This window comes from Plecotus auritus (assembly GCF_963455305.1).
Source record: "Plecotus auritus genome assembly, chromosome: 9".
NCBI lineage: Eukaryota > Metazoa > Chordata > Mammalia > Chiroptera > Vespertilionidae > Plecotus > Plecotus auritus.
Window position 1 is genome coordinate 91,770,535 of NC_137783.1, and position 9,008 is coordinate 91,779,542.

A 9,008-nucleotide genomic window follows, 5' to 3' on the forward strand; every position below is an offset into this window, starting at 1 on the left:
CCATGCTTGCTTGTGAGCAGAACATGTTTGCATAAGGAAGTCATTCTAGATTTCTCTGTATATAGCAGCATGTGCACTTAAAAATGGTATATGGGTTACATAATGTCTTTTGTAACTACTCTTCTCCCAATAACTGTGTGGTAAGAATGCTTGTCTGGTATTTCAGATATTTCTTGAATGCAAGCATCCTATGTGACATACCATATTCCCATGAAAATAAGACCCAGGGGATTTCTTTAAAAACGAAATGGACTAGGGTAGATTTTGGTCTACGCTGTGGTTCTCAGAACCTTTTCTCTGTGCATCAAAATCTGCAGGGAAGCTTCTTAAAAATAGATGTTCCTGGAAACCACCCAAACTTCCTGAATCAGAAAGGGAGGTGCGGACTCATACAGTTTCCCTTTTTACAGGCTCCCCACATGAATTTTTGTGCACTCAGCACCACAGCAATCTCCTTTTCAGACCCAGATACCTTTTGGAAGCAGGCCCCCTTGACAACATTTTCTACATGAACTTAAATCCTCATTGACTGCCTCACCCTCTTTGTTCAGTCTATGACTGAAACCAAAGAAGGTTCACATCTTATTACAGCAGCAAATCAAATGGAATCTAGAAGTTCCCTCAAAGTTGGATTCCCACACTGGCCAGTGTGCTCAGTGGTTACAGCGTTGGCTCACGCATGGAAGGGTCTCAGATTCAATTCCCAATCAAGGGCACATATCTGGGTTGCAGATTCAATCCCTGGTCCTGGTCAGGGCCCATGCAGGAGGCAAGCAATCGATGTGTCTCTTTCACATCAATGTTTCTCTCTCTTTCTCCCACCCGCCCTCCTTTCCACTCTCTCTCTAAAAATCAATGCAAAAAAAAATATCCTCCAGAAAGGATTAACAAACAAACAAACAAAAAAAGATGGATTCCCCATGGGGAAAATGAACTCCCCATCATAAACCTGTTACAAACTACTCCTGAATTGGAAACTACTAAAATGGAATTATTCAATCAAAAGGCAAAAACACTCAATGCTCTTAGTACACATTTCTAGATTGCTATCTCCTGGCTGGTGGATACTTCTTAGAGCCATCTCCAAAAGGAACCCATCTGGGCTGAGACAGGGGCTGGCGTCCATGGGGAAGGTCCCCAGATGGGGTACAGGGACTGACTGAGAGGGAAGGAGGTCAACAGAGGTGGGTGAGGGTGAGGGCCTCAGATACCCTGAGCTCTAACTTCAGGCAGCAGGCATGGCAGCGACGGAGCCAAGTTAGCCCTTATCCCCTCTCTTTCAGCTTCCTGGTGCCCTCATGGGGTGCTAGCTGCTCGGGGCTTTGCCTACCCAAGTTCTCCAAAAGGAACATGTCCCTTCTTATGTAACATTAGATTCTGACCAACTGCTTTCACTGAGCACCTTCTATATAAAACAGGATTCTGTAACTGGCAGTTTTTCTGCTCAGTTCTGCCTGTGGCCCCAAAAGGATTCAGGATGTGGCAAAGTGCTCCCATACCCCAAAGTGAAATGACGGTCCATGTGCTCAGGACAAGCAAAACCAAAAACAACACAACCTGTTGTGAGCCTTTCCTCAACTCTACTCCTGGCTATAAAAGACTGAGGTTGAGCCCTAGCCGGTTGCTCAGTGGTTAGAGCATCTGCCTGCAGACTGATGGGTCTCAGGTTCGATTCTGGTCAAGAGCATGTACCTTGGTTGCAGGCTCAATCCCTGGCTCCAGTCGGGGTGCATGGGTCTCTATCATATCGATGTTTCTCTCTCTCTGTCTCTCCCACTCCCTTCTAATCTCTCTCTCTCTAAAAAAAAAAAAAAAAAAAAAAAAAAAAAAAAAAAAAAAAAATCAACAGAAAATATATATCCTTAGGTAAGGATTTAAAAAAAAAAAAGACTTGAAATTGAAGAGGCAGGAAGAGATGATTTAATTAGAAAGAACTGTGGCTTGAACTGCCCTCACTGGCAGGCCAGCCTGGTGGGGAGGGGGTGGGGGTCAGCAAAAACAACTCTTCCAGCCTTCATCATGGCAAGGATGTGCAAGCTCTCTATAGACCAAGCAAAGAATTAAAGAATTGAAAGGTAACCAGGCTGGCAATATCTTGAAGGGACACTGTCTAAGTGAGATGCCCCCAGCACATGGGCCAGAGAACATACTCCTGCAACAGTCCACTGTGTGGTCTGGGCTGTGGCTGAGCAATGGAAGCTCTAGCAAGAGTTTTCAAGTGAGTGTGTGGAGGAGGGGAGGAAGGATACTGATATGATTGAATCTGCATTTCAAGAACATTCTGGCTGGAGCATGAAGAGTGAAGGCGACTGGAATAGAAGTGGGGAGGCTAGTTAATAAGCCAGTCAGGCGAAAGGAGCAGGTGGTGAGGAACAGGATGGGGACGGCAGAGATGGTGAGAAGTAGATGGGCTGGGGAGATAAGTAAGAGATAACAGTGACTGGATTTGGGGGGAGGATAAATAATAAGGAGGTGTCAGGGTGCTCCTAGGCGCCTGGCCTGCCCATGTGTCTGCCCGATGGAGCCACTTACTCCGAGAACACTGGAAAGGGCCAGGGGCTAGGAAAGAAACCATGTGTTTGCCTTGGTCACTGACAACCTGGGGTGATGCTAAGACGTACAGACAAAGATATCAAGTAGGTGAAATGAAGCATGGGTGAGATGGCTTAGGGCAGTGGTCGGCAAACTCATTAGTCAACAGAGCCAAATATCAACAGTACAACGATTGAAATTTCTTTTGAGAGCCAAATTTTTTAAACTTAAACTTCTTCTAATGCCACTTCTTCAAAATAGACTCGCTCAGGCCGTGGTATTTTGTGGAAGAGCCACACTCAAGGGGCCAAAGAGCCGCATGTGGCTCGCGAGCCGCAGTTTGCCGACCACGGGCTTAGGGAAAAGACCAAAAATAACCAAAGAGCCAGCCTTGAAGAACTCACTATTTAAGGCCAGAAAGAGGAGAAGGCACCAGAGCCAGGGAAGGAGGGAGAGAAGGAACAGCCAGAAATGCAGACAAAAGAGCCATGGGCTCCACCTGGCTGCACAACAGGGAATAAAACAGGCATGTTCCCTGCCTGCATGGAGTTTACAGTCAGGTGGAGGGGCAGGGACATTAAGCAAGAAAGCCATAAAATTATAGAACTACTAGAGGCCCAGTGCACGAATTTGTGCGCAGGTGGGGTCCCTCGGCCTGGCCTGCGATCAGGGCCAATCAGGGTGGCCGGCTTGGGGGAGGGACCGTGGGAAGTTGGCTATGGTAGCACACTGGCCACCAGGGGACAGCTCCTACATTGAGCATCTGCTCCCTGGTGATCAGTGCACGTCATAGTGACCGGTCATTCAGTCCACCAGTTGTACGGTTGCTTAGGCTTTTATATATACAGATAAACTGGAATTAATGTTGCAAAGGGAAAGAGAGAGAATAAGAGTGAATTGTGGGGCGAGCAGGGTTCTCTGAGGGACAATTACTTCAAAGCAGATCATCCGCACTGGGATGCCAATGCGGGGCCCCTGTCCCAGGGTAAATGCCTCGGGACCCCTGATGATTTCTTTCTTTTTTTGTTGTTGTAAATAAATACATTAGGAATAGATGTTTAATAAAAGGACATCTAGGTTCTCATGGGCTCCTGCTTTCTGTTCATCCAGCCATGTGGTTAGAAAACCAACTTTGAGGATGAAAGTATCATCTTAGTTTCAGTTTTTCAACTCAGGCATTCTGAGAAAGTTCTCTGGGCCTCCTAGGTCCAAGGACCACATCGTCTTTATAGACCTGCCCAGGCTCAGGGCCTGCTGTAATTTCTTACCAAGTTCCATGGGCCACCTGGCCAAAGGCACATTCATTCTATTCGTCTACCAGTTCCTAATGCAGATCTGGGGCTGTGCCTGAGAATGTGCATTTCTGTCCTCCTCTTCCCTCTTTCACTCCAAAGGGCAGTTATCTTCCCAAAATAGTGCCATCACTTTACCAACTCTCCCTGTCAAACAGAGGGCCCAGAAAGCATTGCCCGCTGCCAAAAAGCAAGGTGAGGTTCCTCTCTCTCCCCAAATCAAGTTATTTGGAATCTTGACTGAAGGCAAACACCACAAACACAGAGCAAAGGTCCCCACCCTCCCTTTCCCCCCTGCGCGTCCCCCCCCTCACACACACACACAAAAAGCCCCTGGTGATTCCTTTAACCCCTGGCACTGAAGACACTAGTCAGTCCACAGAGAACAGGGAAGTGGAGGAGGGGAACTCCCTGGTGCCTGCTGCCTGCTTCCCCCCTGGAGAACCTCCTTCCCTCCCCAGCTACTTCCCGGCAGGTGCTGGGGGCCCACTGACTCAGTGCCTTCCACCAATGAGTGTCTCCCAAAGGAAGGGAGTGGACCTGCAGAACTAACCCAGGGCACAAGTGCCCAGCCAGCCGTGAGAGGGTGGAATAGAAGGTATCCCAGGCCCTGGTCCAATCGGAAGATGTTTGGGCTCTTGTCCAAGGCCTGGAGACCTGCACACCCTGGCCTGCGCTGACCCCTAAGGGAGCCAAGTCCTTGCTCAAAGCGAAGTGACCCCAGAGGGTATCAGGTACCGCTCAGCCCTGCCAAGTAGTCTGCAAAGAAATGCTAACTGGGGCTGCCATGGCGGTCTTTGTGCTGAGGACACCAGGGGGTCAAACAGCTCTCCTCTGGGGCCTGAGCCTGGGAGATACAGCCTGAGCGTTCCCCACCCAGGCTGCCCGACACACACCCAGGCTGCCCGACACACACCCAGGCTGAGGGCGCATGTATTCACCCAAGGTCCCTGTCAGACTGCTTTATTGGATTCCTTTAATTTTTATCTTTCAAAGTAAACAGTATGGTATTCACAAACAATCCCATTTAACTAGGCAAATGGGAAGCACTATTCTAAGGCAGCAGTGAGAACACTGTGAGAAAGCACCAAATTATGGTTAAGAGCTTAGGCTCTAGACTCAGACTCAGGTTCAAATTCCAGCTCTACTACCTCCTGGCTCTGCCCCCTACTGGCTCAGTGAGGCTGGGCCAATTATGTAACTTCCCTCTGTTTATAAAATGGGGACAATAGAACCTACTTCCCAGGGCTGTCTTGAGAATTCAGTGAGATGATGTCTGTAAAGAACTTGATAATAAAAGTAGTAATAACAGTGCTAATATTGAAGCTCTCGTTTAGTTTGTCAGATACAGTTGAGGTGATTTACATGAATGAATGAATGACCTATTACAAGGAACTCAAGGCCTTTCCCGGTCTAGCCTGACCCCGCCTTTCCAGACTCCTTTGTGCTTTACTCCCTCCCCATTCCAGATACAATCCTTGGCTACAGCCACACTGGCCTCTGCTCCTGTTACAGCCACCGCCTTCCCTCCTGCCTCTGACCAGCACTCTCCCTACTCCCACCCCAGCCAGGTTCACTGGCACCAGCTTTGTCTACCAAACTCCTACTTATCTTTCAGGGTACAAATCAGCTGTCACCTGCTCTTTGCAGCCTCCCCTGCCACATGCAGGCAGTCAGCTGCCCCTCCTCTGTGCTCCCACACACTTCCTCCACACCTTCTAACCGAGAGTAATAATCACAAGTGCCAAACACTGTGTTTCAAAGTACTTTTAACTATTTTAACTCTTTAAATTCTCACAGGAGCCCCATCATGTAGGGTTTATAATAAACCCTGTTTTAGGATGCAAAAAAATGTAAGGCACAGAAGCTAAGTAACTTGCCCGATGCCACACAGCCCCTAAGCAAGCAGCAGAGCCAATGCACAAACCAGACCTTCTGACTCTGCAGGCAGTGCCCCTAACCACTACACTGCACTGCTCCTCCTGGGCACAGAGCGCCTAAGTCCAGTTCCTCCATCAGGCATGGAAAGCCAGGGACTATTTCATTCATTTATGCATCTGCATCCCCAGCTGCCAGCATAGTACCTGGCACACACCCACATGCACACTCCCTCTCCCTGCCTCCAGACACTAAATTATTTAAGGAAAAACACTAATCCAGTAAATTTCACTCATGTGTCCTGGTCTCCTTTTCTCTCTGTTCCTGATTTTTTATTAAGAAATTCTGCTCTGAGTCCTGCCCAAGGAGCCTAGTATAGTCTCTTTGAAGTTGATGAATATAAAGAACTTCAACTTCAAGTTTATTTTAATTTTTTGAAAAGCATTTCCCCACCCCCATGGAGAAGTTTGGAGCCTAATAATAAAAAAGAGACATATTATTTGTCATGACAACCTTTTCCATTGAAAGGAACGGACTCCATTTTAAAAGAAAAAGAGTAATAAAAAATTCCAAAGGCAAGGGGGCTTCCAGACGTTTCCTGCCCTGCCTGGGCAGCTCCTGGGCGCCGCCATGCAGCAGGAGGAAGTCTTGAAGAGGGAACTCCAGGAAGGCACCACTGGCTGCAAAGCAGACCCGGAGTGGCAGCCCAGCCAGCCCAGCCGACCTGCACTCAGCACATCACAGGTGGAGTAGCTGGGGAGGCCAGGAATCATGAGGGCGGGGAATATTTGAAAAATCTTTGGAGTTAGCAAAACTGAAAGGCTGCCTGGCTGGCACTTGTCCCTTTCTTTTTCCAAGCTTCGAGTCTAATTCATATATTTCCAGGATTCATGCCCTTTCCCATCAGAAGCGGATCACATCTGGGGCCAACTGGTCCTTTGCTCTGAGTCATCTGTGTTCCTCCAGCCTTTTCCCCGCTTAGAAACAAAAGGTGGGGCTCAGCCAAGATTAGCTGGTATTCCTTTCAAAGCCCCAAATCTGGCTCAGTTCAGCATGCACAAGAGGAGGCCTTTGAAGGTGCTACAGCTAATTTTCCAATAGAACAATACTTTTTTGAATTAGGGCCAATAAAGAACCAGCATCTTCCAAATTTAGGTCCTAATCAGCTCTTTAAAAAAAAATGGATTTTTAAGCCAAGGTTTAAATTGTGCTAAAGGCTTCAGATTAAAAAAAAAAAATGGTTGTAACTAGAATTGGGAGGTGTAGGAGGTTGGTAAGGAAATGTGGGGGCGGGGGAAGCACTAGTGGATCGTTTTGCTTCCAATCTGTAGTAACTAAGTTCATTATTTTGCATGATCTTGGCCCTCTTGGTAAATATACACTGAACACATCTTTATACCACAACTTAATATAGAATTTAGAGGTATATAGCCCAGGATTGCTACCATAGAGTGATTCACCATCTCACAAAGAAGATATCAACAATAAGCAAATATCTGCATAGAAAGGACGTGGCACCTGGTAGGGGCTTCTCAAAGTCACTTCCTGTCTTCCCCGTGGACTGCTGGAGAGGAAAATGATGTGACCAATAGTGCTGTCCCCGGGCAGCGAGGAGCACTTTGACCATGGAAAGGGAAAGATTGCTGTGGACCTGAGTGGCCAGCAGGACTGGCATAGTGGAAGATGGCCAGGGGTGGGTGAGATGGGCCACGATGAGAGAATTTGCTGGGCGGGGGGGAGGGGTCTCATCAGGGCCTCCAATGCCAGTCCAGTGCTTTGGCTTAGCCTGGGTTTCAGATAGGAAGTCAATTCTGAAAGCCATGGATGTGTGTGTGTGTGTCTGTGTGTGTGTGTGTGTTTGTTTTTTGCTTTCATAGGGACTTATTATATATACTAGAGGCCTGGTGCACAAAATTCTTGCACAGGGCGGAGGGGTGTCCCCTCAGCCCAGCCTGCACCCTGTCCAATCTGGGACCCCTTGGGGGATATCTGACTACTGGTTTAGGCCCAATTCCGGCCAGCCTGATCACCCTTAACCGCCTCTGCCTGCAGGCCTGATCGCCCCCTGCCGGCCTGCTTGCCCCTAACTGCCCCCCCATGCCGGCCTGGTCGCCCCTCACACCCCCTCCCCTGCTGGCCTGGTCTCCCCACACAGCCTGCTGTTCAGTCATTTGGTCATCCCTCACTAACCCCCCTGCTGGCCTTGTTGCCCCATGCAGCCTGTTGTTCGGTCGTTACTGTGAGGGCATTCTGACCAATTTGCATATTACCTTTTTGTTAGTATAGATATATTTTAAATATATTTTTATTGATTTCAGAGAGGAAAGGAGAGGGAGAGAGAGATAGAAACATCAATGATGAGAGAGAATCATTGATCAACTGCCTCCTGCACACCCCCTACTGGGGATTGAGCCCGCAACCCGGGCATGTGCCCTTGACTGGAATCAAACTCTGGACCTTTCAGTCCGCAGGCTGATGCTCTATCCACTGAGTCAAGCTGGCTAGGGTTATTATATATTTTTAAAATCTGAATTTGAATGGGTGGGTTTGGGAAAAATTTGCTCTTCAATTTTCAATTTAGCTCCAAGCCCCATTCCTCCTACTGATCACCCAATTTATACATTTATATTACCTGCCTAGGCCCTGTAAGAATTTGAGTTTGTGGCCCCAGCCCTATAGGTCATGGGGACATAGATTATTTTCAGAATAATGAAAATAATGTTTCAGAACTAACACTTGTATATAGGATTGTCAGATAAAGTACGGATGCCCAGTTAAATTTGAATTTCAGATAAACAAAAAAGTTTAAATATACTATGTCCCATACAATAAAAACCATTCATTATTTTTTAAATTTCAAACTTAGTTGAACATCCTGTTTTGTTTTTTAACCCAATGCTACTCATGTCGCTTATATCAAAATAATGGGAGGAAAGAGAGGATGAGATCAAATGTGGAGATTGTGCAATAGCCAAAGAGATAGAGAATATGCCCCTGTGGCAGGGCTGATGGCTGGACTGGAGGTGAGATACAGTCTGAAGAAAGAATGAGCAGAACATGCAGCCTATGTGGAGATGTGACCAAAAGCAGAGAAGTAGCCCAGGAGTTACAGAAACACAATTCACTCTATAGCTCGGCCACTTAATCACATAAGATACTCCCAGACTCAGTTTCCCTGTTACCAACTCATAGTGTGTCATGAGGAGTAAAGAGATCATGGAGATGCCCTACAAATGCTACACAAACATGAGTTGTGACATAAGGGACCCAGTCCTGTTCTTTTCCATATATTCCACCGCTGAAGCC